At 50.7% G+C, this 8,238-nt stretch overlaps 1 protein-coding gene across 8 annotated transcripts in view; it reads right to left on the minus strand.

The window, feature by feature from the left end:
• Window positions 1–3,681, minus strand: part of RASSF2 (Ras association domain family member 2) — a 49,228-nt gene extending 45,547 nt beyond the window's left edge. For 5 of the 8 annotated variants that reach the window (XR_014832777.1, XR_014832776.1, XR_014832775.1 and 2 more), the window contains exon 1: window positions 3,036–3,352. The gene's annotated coding sequence lies outside the window, so the exon portion shown is untranslated. Of the gene's footprint in view, window positions 1–2,070; window positions 2,146–3,035; window positions 3,353–3,540 lie in introns of those variants that run through there. The other 3 variants (XR_014832779.1, XM_085004432.1, XM_021077866.2) reach the window with 2 other exon arrangements.
• Between the last annotated feature and the right edge of the window lie 4,557 nt (window positions 3,682–8,238).

An 8,238-nucleotide genomic window follows, 5' to 3' on the forward strand; every position in this document is an offset into this window, starting at 1 on the left:
CTTAAGGACTCATTTAAAATTCTTCGGGAGAGGCAGGGAGGTGTTTAAATAGCCCAGTGTGTCACTGGGGTAAATAACTGGACCATATTCTGAAGAGTGGTGGGAGGGGCGGGGAGATACGGGAGGGGATCCCTGTCCTGGTTTTATAAACCCAGCTGGAGCAGCTCTCCACAACTATGGCTTGAAGACAGAGACTGGATGTCACGTTCCATTCCAAGGACACTGCTGAGACCTGCCCCGTTTCTTAGTCTGGGTAGAGGAGGAGAAATGCAGATAAACCCTGAGACTGTTTTGGGATCATCCAGTCTCCCAGGCTCTCTGAGGGATTCTCTCACAATCTGGTCCCATCTCCTCACCCCACCTCCCAGTGAGAACACTTCCTGCCAAAAGCATCCTAGAGAGGACTGAAGGAAATAATTAGGCCCCGGTCCTTTTGTGCTTTGGTGACAGGACCTCTTTCTGGCAAGTCTAGCCCTTGGCACTCCTGCAGAGGTGCCAGGATACTTGGTCCTGGGCACCTCTCCAACCACCTCTCTTGGCCATTCCTAAGCATCTCACGCATGGAAGGCAGACAAGAAGGTTGGCTCTGGAGCACCGGAAAATAGACCAAGAAACCAAAGCAAAACCCAGGGACCGATCAGTTCCAGGTAGGCCAGGATACAAGAGCAAGGAGGAGAAATGAGGGATTGAAAGCAAGGTGTAGGGTTGTCTACCACCTGGGACCAACCCCTAAGATAACACAACCTGGAGAGAGGACCTGAAGCCTAAAACAGAGAAGCCATGGAGAGATGCAGAGAAGTGGACTCTGGGGCAGAATGAGACCATCCGCAGGAAGATGGGGATGCTGCCAGCTGGAAGAACAGCACCGGGTAAAAACGGCTCAGGCCCTGGCCCACTCAGCCAAGTGTACTCCCTGAAAGAGGGTATGACTAGGGACCCCGATCCTCCTCTTAGCCAGGCCACCCAAAGGCATCCCTCATCATTCTAACCAGATTTCACAAGCATAAAAATGAATAAAAATAAGGACAGAGGAACGTGGAAAATGCCTAGGCTGCTCTCCAAATATCCTATCTCCTAAATATTCCACATCTGCTCTTACACTGGTTTTTGTTTTTTGGTTTGTTTTTTTTGTTTGTTTGTTTGTTTTGCTTTTTAGGGTCACACTTGAGACACATGGAAGTTCCCAGGCTAGGGGTCAAATCAGAGCTGCAGCTGCCAGCCTACACCACAGTCACAGCCACAGCAACACCGGATCCAAGCCATATCTGCAACCTACACTACAGCTAGCAACAATGCTGGATCCTTAACCCACTGAGAAAGGCCAGGGATGGAACCCACATCCTCATGGATACTAGTCAGATTCGTTTCCACTGAGCCACAGTGAGAACTCTGCTCTTCCATCTTCTGAAGGAGGAGCAAGACTCACCTTTCAGCCTACTCTGCGCAGGGAATCATGAACTGAACCAGCACAGACTCCCATTTGCCTGAGCAGACTGCATGCTCTTTCCATCTCCTTTTCCCAGGGCAAAAACTAGCTTCTTTCAAGCTACCCTACCTCTCCAAGCTCAGCCATCATTTGAGGCCCTCTTGTACAACCCCCCCACTCCCACCCCACTGAACTGTCACAGCTGCCAGGCATCAGGCTGGCCTATTCAAATGAGAAAGCACAGCTGGTGCCCACAGTCATGGCCCCACTCCAGGGTCTCTTGATTCCAAACCGGCACCTCTCAGACTGACACTGCATTTGGACACAAGTTTTTGCTTTAGTTTTTTTTTTAAAAAGGGCTCTCCTCAAAGGACACAATATAGCTTAGCTATGATAATTCCTCAGACCACCTGCAGAAAAAGTTCCAAGTAAAGTAAATGTGAATTTAGGAGTAAAATAAATCCAACCCTGGATTCCTCAATCAGCTGTTCTGGAAAAAAGGCCCAGGCTCTGTCCCACAGCTGTTTAAAAGAATCATTGTTTCTAATTCTTTCCTCCCATTGTACTAAGATCAACTGTGACAGGAATTGTTATTTGTCAGTTCATTGGCTCATTCATTCATTCATTACATGTAAAGTACTTACTATACACCTATCCAGCTGTAGAAACGGCCTCTGTTCTCTGGGAGTATAAGTTCTAGGGACCCAGATTCCGCCCACCTGGGAATAAAGTGCATTGCAGCGTTCAGAAGCCTGGCGCTCAGCTCCTGCCACCGAGGGGCAAAGGTGCGGTGAACAACCCAGGGCCCACAAAGAGCCCCAGGAAGATTGAACCCACCCTCTGTCTCCCCGGTCAGACCACCACGCCTCTCTGCTGTCCCCAGGGCTCTGCCAGCTTAGGAGTTGAGTACAACGCAGGCGCTCAAAATGCAGAAGTGGCCCGGTCGGCCCAAAGCAATTGCCTCTCGGGTGAGAGAAGACGCAGAGGTTCCCAACGACCTCGGATATCAACTCTGGAGGCGGCCCGGGAGCCGGCAAAGAGGAAGTGCCACGAGGACCCAGGGCCCCTAGGCGTCTAGCGCCCTGCTCTAGGCTGGAACCCTCCAGCGAAACGTGCCTTGAACGGGTTAGAAGGAGACAAGATTGGGGTCGGACACCCTCCAGGGCTGTCGGGGCCTGCCATCCTGGCACCTGCCACCCAGCACCTTTTCTCCAGGGTTTCCTAGGGACCTCGGGGATGGGGCGGGAGTGCCTTCCTGACGTCGCCCTTGGCCCGGAGAGAAGGATGGACCCCCAAAGGTCGGAGGGGGAGGCGAGCCCGGAGCCACAACTTTCTCCGGCGAAAGGAGGGCGGGCTGGTGCTCCGCGCCCTCGCTGCCCCTGGGGAGTCCGCACGCCCGGGAACCCCCAGCCTCTGGTGAAGGAGGGAGGAGAATAGCGGCAGACCAGGACTGAGGGGCTGACTTGGACGGGACAGGGGACACCGCGGGAAAACTTTCGGCGAGGCGGAAGAGGGACAGAGGAGAGAGGGCCGCCCAGTGCACCACACCTCGCGCCCCGCAACTCGCCCCCGGAGCCTCGCTCCCCGCGCCCAGCGCCCGGAACCTTGCCTGCGTCCCGAGCCGGCTGCATCTCGCGCGCGCTGCGGGGACCGTGGAGTTGGAAAGTGGGAGTGCTTCGGCCGGGTTTGGGGGGCTGCTCGGCCAGCGGTCGGCGAGCCCGGCTCACTTCCAGCCGGGCTGAGAGAGCTGCAGCCGCGCAACTGGGGGTCGGGCGCCCCGCCCCCTTAGCACCACCACCCCCAGCCCCTCCTCGCTCGCCCGCCCCTCTGCCTTTATCTGCCCCTTTCGGGTCAGACCGCCCTCCCTCCCCGCCTTTCTCTAGCTCTTCTCTACCCCCACCCCACAGCCCTCGCCTTTCTTCTTCCCCCTCCACTCCCGCCCTCCCTCCCTCCCCCCCCGGGGGGGCGGGGCTTCTCCCCTCCCTCCCAGACAAAGCTGTGGCTGCGCGTCCCCTCCTTCCCCGCCCGCGAGTCGGGGCTCCGGCTGCCAGCGCCTCTTCCGGCTTTGGGTGGCGGGGTAGAAGTGAGGGGGTGGGGAAGATGAGCTAGCTCACCTCTCCCCATTCTCCGCGGCCCCTCTCCGAAAGGGACGAGGTCTTGGCCCGACGCGCCGGGCGGTGACAGCCACTTCCAGAGTACAGTCACGCTGCCCTGAGAAGGCCACTCGAGCGTCGTGGATTCTTCAAGCGGAGGATGTGGGGTTTTTTTTTTTTCCTAACACCTGCTTGTTCCAAAAAGGGTTTGAGCTGAGCAAGGCGGAGGAAGTGGGTTTTTTTTCTAACACCTGCTTATTCCAAAAAGGGTTTGAGCTGAGCAAGGCCCCTTGGACTTCGCAGGGTGGCAGACGTGACAGCAATGTGAAGGAGGGCAAGTTTCTTTGTCCTCTTCTCACCTCCCCCTCTTAGCCATCCCTAGACCTCCAGGGGCTCTCAGTGCACAGGAAGCCCTGGAGCACCCTAAATGCGGGGAGCCTTAGCTGTTCCCCTGCTCTGATCGCAATTCCCACTCCCCGCCCCCCAACACACACACTCCAGCCCTCCAGAGTTGGTCCCCAGGCTTTTTGGGGTGAATGGGGGACTAAGGGTTAATGGGTAGACAACCCTCAGGGTACAGCTGGGTCAGCTCATCCCTCCTGGAAGCCAAACGTTCTTTATAAATTCATTGTTTGGATCTTGGAATGTGTCTCCCTTAGAAACAATGTTGTAAATGGTGATGTGCTTCCCAGGCTGGCCACAAAAGTCTTTTGAACCCGAAATGCAGCTGAAGATTTGTGCTGAAAACTGTGTCAGCCATCCTGGAACAAGGAGACCACTGATCAGTCTTTTCTACAGGAAAAAAAAAAAAAAAAAAAAATTTTTTTTTCCTTGAGCTGTATAAACACAAAGTTCAATCATTAATTTCCCCTCTCCCACCCCACACTTTGGAATTACTACTCTGTATTAATTAAGCTTCTTTGCTTTGCAGGTAATAGGAACACTCTAAGGGGAATGTATTATGAGGACATGAGAATTTCCCTATAACTTCAGGGTCAGAACTGCAGGGAGAGCTCGGTAAGAGGCAAATCCAGAAACTGGGGGACTTCCAATAACCCAGAAAGCTGAGAATCCAACTCTTCTCTTTTATCACAGATTGACCTTCCCTGCACCCCAGACAAATGACAAAGGGTGGCCATCACTTCATCATTGGGGCTTAGAAATTAAGAAATTTCTTCTTGTTGAAGAAAGCAAACTCGTGGAACTAGAATCTCTTAGTCTCTACTCTAGTCTCCCAGGAAAGCAGCTCATTGGCTCATGTTGGGTCAGGTGACCATCCTATGACCAATCAACTGGGGCCACAGGTGGGCTTACATTGTCCAAATTAGACTGCAGGGAGCCCTGACCTGTTTTTTAAAATACAGATCCAGCGTTGCTGTGTCTGTGGCATAGGCTGGAGGCTGCAGCTCCGATTCTACCTCTAGCCTGGGAACTTCCATATGCCGGGGACCTGGGCCTAAAAAGAAAAAAAGAAAAAAGAGTCCAGTCCTCTCAGAGTTCCTGCTATTGCACAATGGGATCAGCAAAGTGTTGGGAGCGCTGGGATGCAGGTTCAATCCCTGGCCCAGCACAGTGGGTTTAAGGATCCGGCTTTGCTGCAGCTGCTGCATAGATCTTAATTTCACTCGGATCTGATCCTTGGCCCGGGAATTCCATATGCCCTGGAGCAGCCAAAGGAAAAAAAAAATTCCATTCCTTTCCTCTTAAATTTTTTCATCTTGGCAAATGAATTGATTGATTTGTTTGAGACATCAGAAAACATCTTACTTTTCATCAGTTTCCCCATACAGAAAGCACAGGAGAGAAAGGAATAGGCCTTTATCCTTCAAGGCAGTATAGGGACAATATTTCTGTAACAGGGGTATTATTTTGCAAATATTAAACTGATCTATTTAAGCCCAGCCTTAAACCATGTTTTCTTGCAGACTCCACCCTGAGGGACTGGGAAGCAGATGGCCCCAGGGAAGCAGAAGAAAAGTGTCCCTACAACTATCCTCCAGTAGAAATACAATGCGTGCCACAAGTACAATTTAAAACTTTCTAGCCACATTAAAAATAGTAAAAAGAAATAAGTGAAATTAATATTTTATTTAACCCAACAGAGGCAAAATATTACCATTTCAATGTGTTAATAGTATAAATTATTCACTAATAATTTTGCATTCTATTTTTGTACTAAGGCTGAAATCGGGTGTGTATTTACACTTCAGAACATCTCAATTTGGACATTACATTTTCGTCAAAAATACTTGATATGGGAGTTCCCGTAGTGGCGCAGTGGTTAACGAATCCGACTAGGAACCATGAGGTTGCGGGTTCGATCCCTGCCCTTGCTCAGTGGGTTAATGATCCAGCGTTGCCGTGAGCTGTGGTGTAGGTTGCAGACGCGGCTCGGATCCCGCGTTGCTGTGGCTCTGGCGTAGGCCGGTGGCTACAGCTCCGATTCAACCCCTAGCCTGGGAACCTCCATATGCCGCGGGAGCGGCCCAAGAAATAGCAACAACAACAACAACAAAAAAGACAAAAGACAAAAAAAAAAAAAACAAAAAAAACTTGATATGTACGTAGGTTTAAAAAATTTTTCACTTGAAAAATTATATTCACATGCCCACATTTTTTCAACATATTAAAGTTTCTCAATAACTGGAGTATCAATTTTTAAATTTAAATTTTAATTTTAATTAGGGCTACATAAACTTAATATTCAGTTCCACTAGTCACATTTCAACTGCATAATAGTAACATGTGGCTAGTAGCTACTATATTGGGACAACACAGGTTTGGAGAGCAAGGAGGTTACTGATGAGCTTGAAGCCTCAAAGCCTACTTCCCTTTTCTCTTTAGCAAAGCAGTGACAGAAATATCAAGCATGGTCAGAGAAAATGATTTTCCAGTTTCCTTATGGCCCCCTATAACATCTCAAGAGGCAGGCTTTGCCTACCTAGATCGGTTCTGCTTTACGCCTGGGAAGAAGCAAGCGATGCAGAGAGACGGGGAGGCCAAAAGCCGCCTCTTCGGTTCGCAGTGCATTCTGGGAGAAGGGAAGAAGACAGAAGGAAATGCGGCACCTTTCTTTTGTGACTTCATCCAGAGTGATAAGCTATGTTGATGGGTTGAGGGGAGTTCTGGGGGTAGAAGAGAGAAGATTGCTGCACTGGCTGCCTACCCCTTTTGCCCCTGTTCTCAGACACTGACCTGGGAGTGGGTAACAGCATCAATAAGATCAACTTAGTGACTTGCTTATTTTATACAAAGGGAGGGCCTGGGTTTAGCTTCCTGAGGTCACCCACAGGTCCTGCATGACAGAGACACCATGCCGAAGTTCCCATGTGCTCTCAAGGACCAAGGACCAGGGGCCCCAGAAGAAAGCTAACTTGTGTGCCATAGCCCTTCCATAAGGCCTGTTCTAGTTTGAGTTCCCTCAAAAGCAGAACTTGAGAGAAGAACTTCGGTGCAAGTCATTTACCTAAAAGTTGATCCCAGAAGGAGTTTCCATCGTGGTGCAGCAGAAACGAATCTAATTAGGAACCATGAGGTTGCAGGTTCGATCCCTGGCCTTGCTCAGTGGGTTAAGGATCCGGCATTGCTGTGAGCTGTGGTGTAGGTTGCAGATGCGGCTCAGATCTGGTGTTGCTGTGGCTCTGGCGAAGGCCGACATCAACAGCTCCCATATGCCACAGGTGAGGCCCTAAAAAGACTAAAGACAAAAAAAAGAAAAAAAAAAAAAAGAAAAAGGACCAATAAATAAATAAATAGATAAAAATTAAAGAGTTGATCCCAGAAAGCAGGAGAGTAAGACAGGGAAGGAGGAGAAACTAATAAAAGGTAGGCAACCGGCACTCCAGTCCTCTGGGGACGCTTTAAGCACCTGTGTGAAATAAACCTCGGAATTATTCTCTCCAGGAATCAGGGGCTGGGGGTTTATCCACTGTCTCTCATTCCCCGCTGGTTGGGGGTTACTCCCAGGAGACCTTACCTCTTACTTCCTGTTTGTGTGGCTATCTTTGGCCTCAAGGAAACACCTGAGGCAGAAAAGCTGGAGCCATTGCCATTGAAGCTTGAGGTGATGCCTTATTGTGCCTAGAGCTGCCCACCACAGCTATGGTGGTGTGTGAAGTGGGCTAGAGGGATGTGACCCAGAACACACAAATCATCTGCTCTAAGATGCAGCATGGAGAGGGGCAACTTGACCCTTGGAGGTTAGGTCAGGGGCTGGCAGGATGACATGGTGGGAGACTCAAAGGGAGCACTGGCGAGGGTTGAGTTAAGGTTAGGGAGGACAGGGAGCCCTGCCAAACTCTGAGGGAGTGTGGAGCACCTGGGCTATGAGGTGTAGGAGCTACAGGCACCCTCAGTATATGCCATCCCCCTTCAGCGTTCTGCTTTCAAGGGGTGGTGCAGAGGCGCCAGCCTCAATTGCTACCACAGGAGAAGGTAAGACAGAACTTCCCCCAAAGGAGAGAGCGGGGAAGGGAGGAGGGACTCTGAGGGAGTTTTGACCTAAAGAGACCAGCAGGACTGTTTAAGTGATTACATCAGACTCCATTTTTTCCCTCTGCTATGTGGGAGGTGAGACTCTGCAAAGGAAGATCTAATGAGTTAGTAGAGAAACGAGGAGGCCTAAGTGAGATCTGCTCCTGGGACCTGAATTCTTCTGGACATGTCTGGCACACTGGCATAGCAGGCTAGCTGGACATCTATTTGTTTGAGAGGTGGAAA

Source organism: Sus scrofa, chromosome 17, assembly GCF_054392235.1.
Source record: "Sus scrofa isolate SSC_HxYL_T2T_F1_AM1 chromosome 17, Sscrofa_HxYL_maternal_Yorkshire_Landrace_v2.0, whole genome shotgun sequence".
NCBI classification, from domain to species: domain Eukaryota; kingdom Metazoa; phylum Chordata; class Mammalia; order Artiodactyla; family Suidae; genus Sus; species Sus scrofa.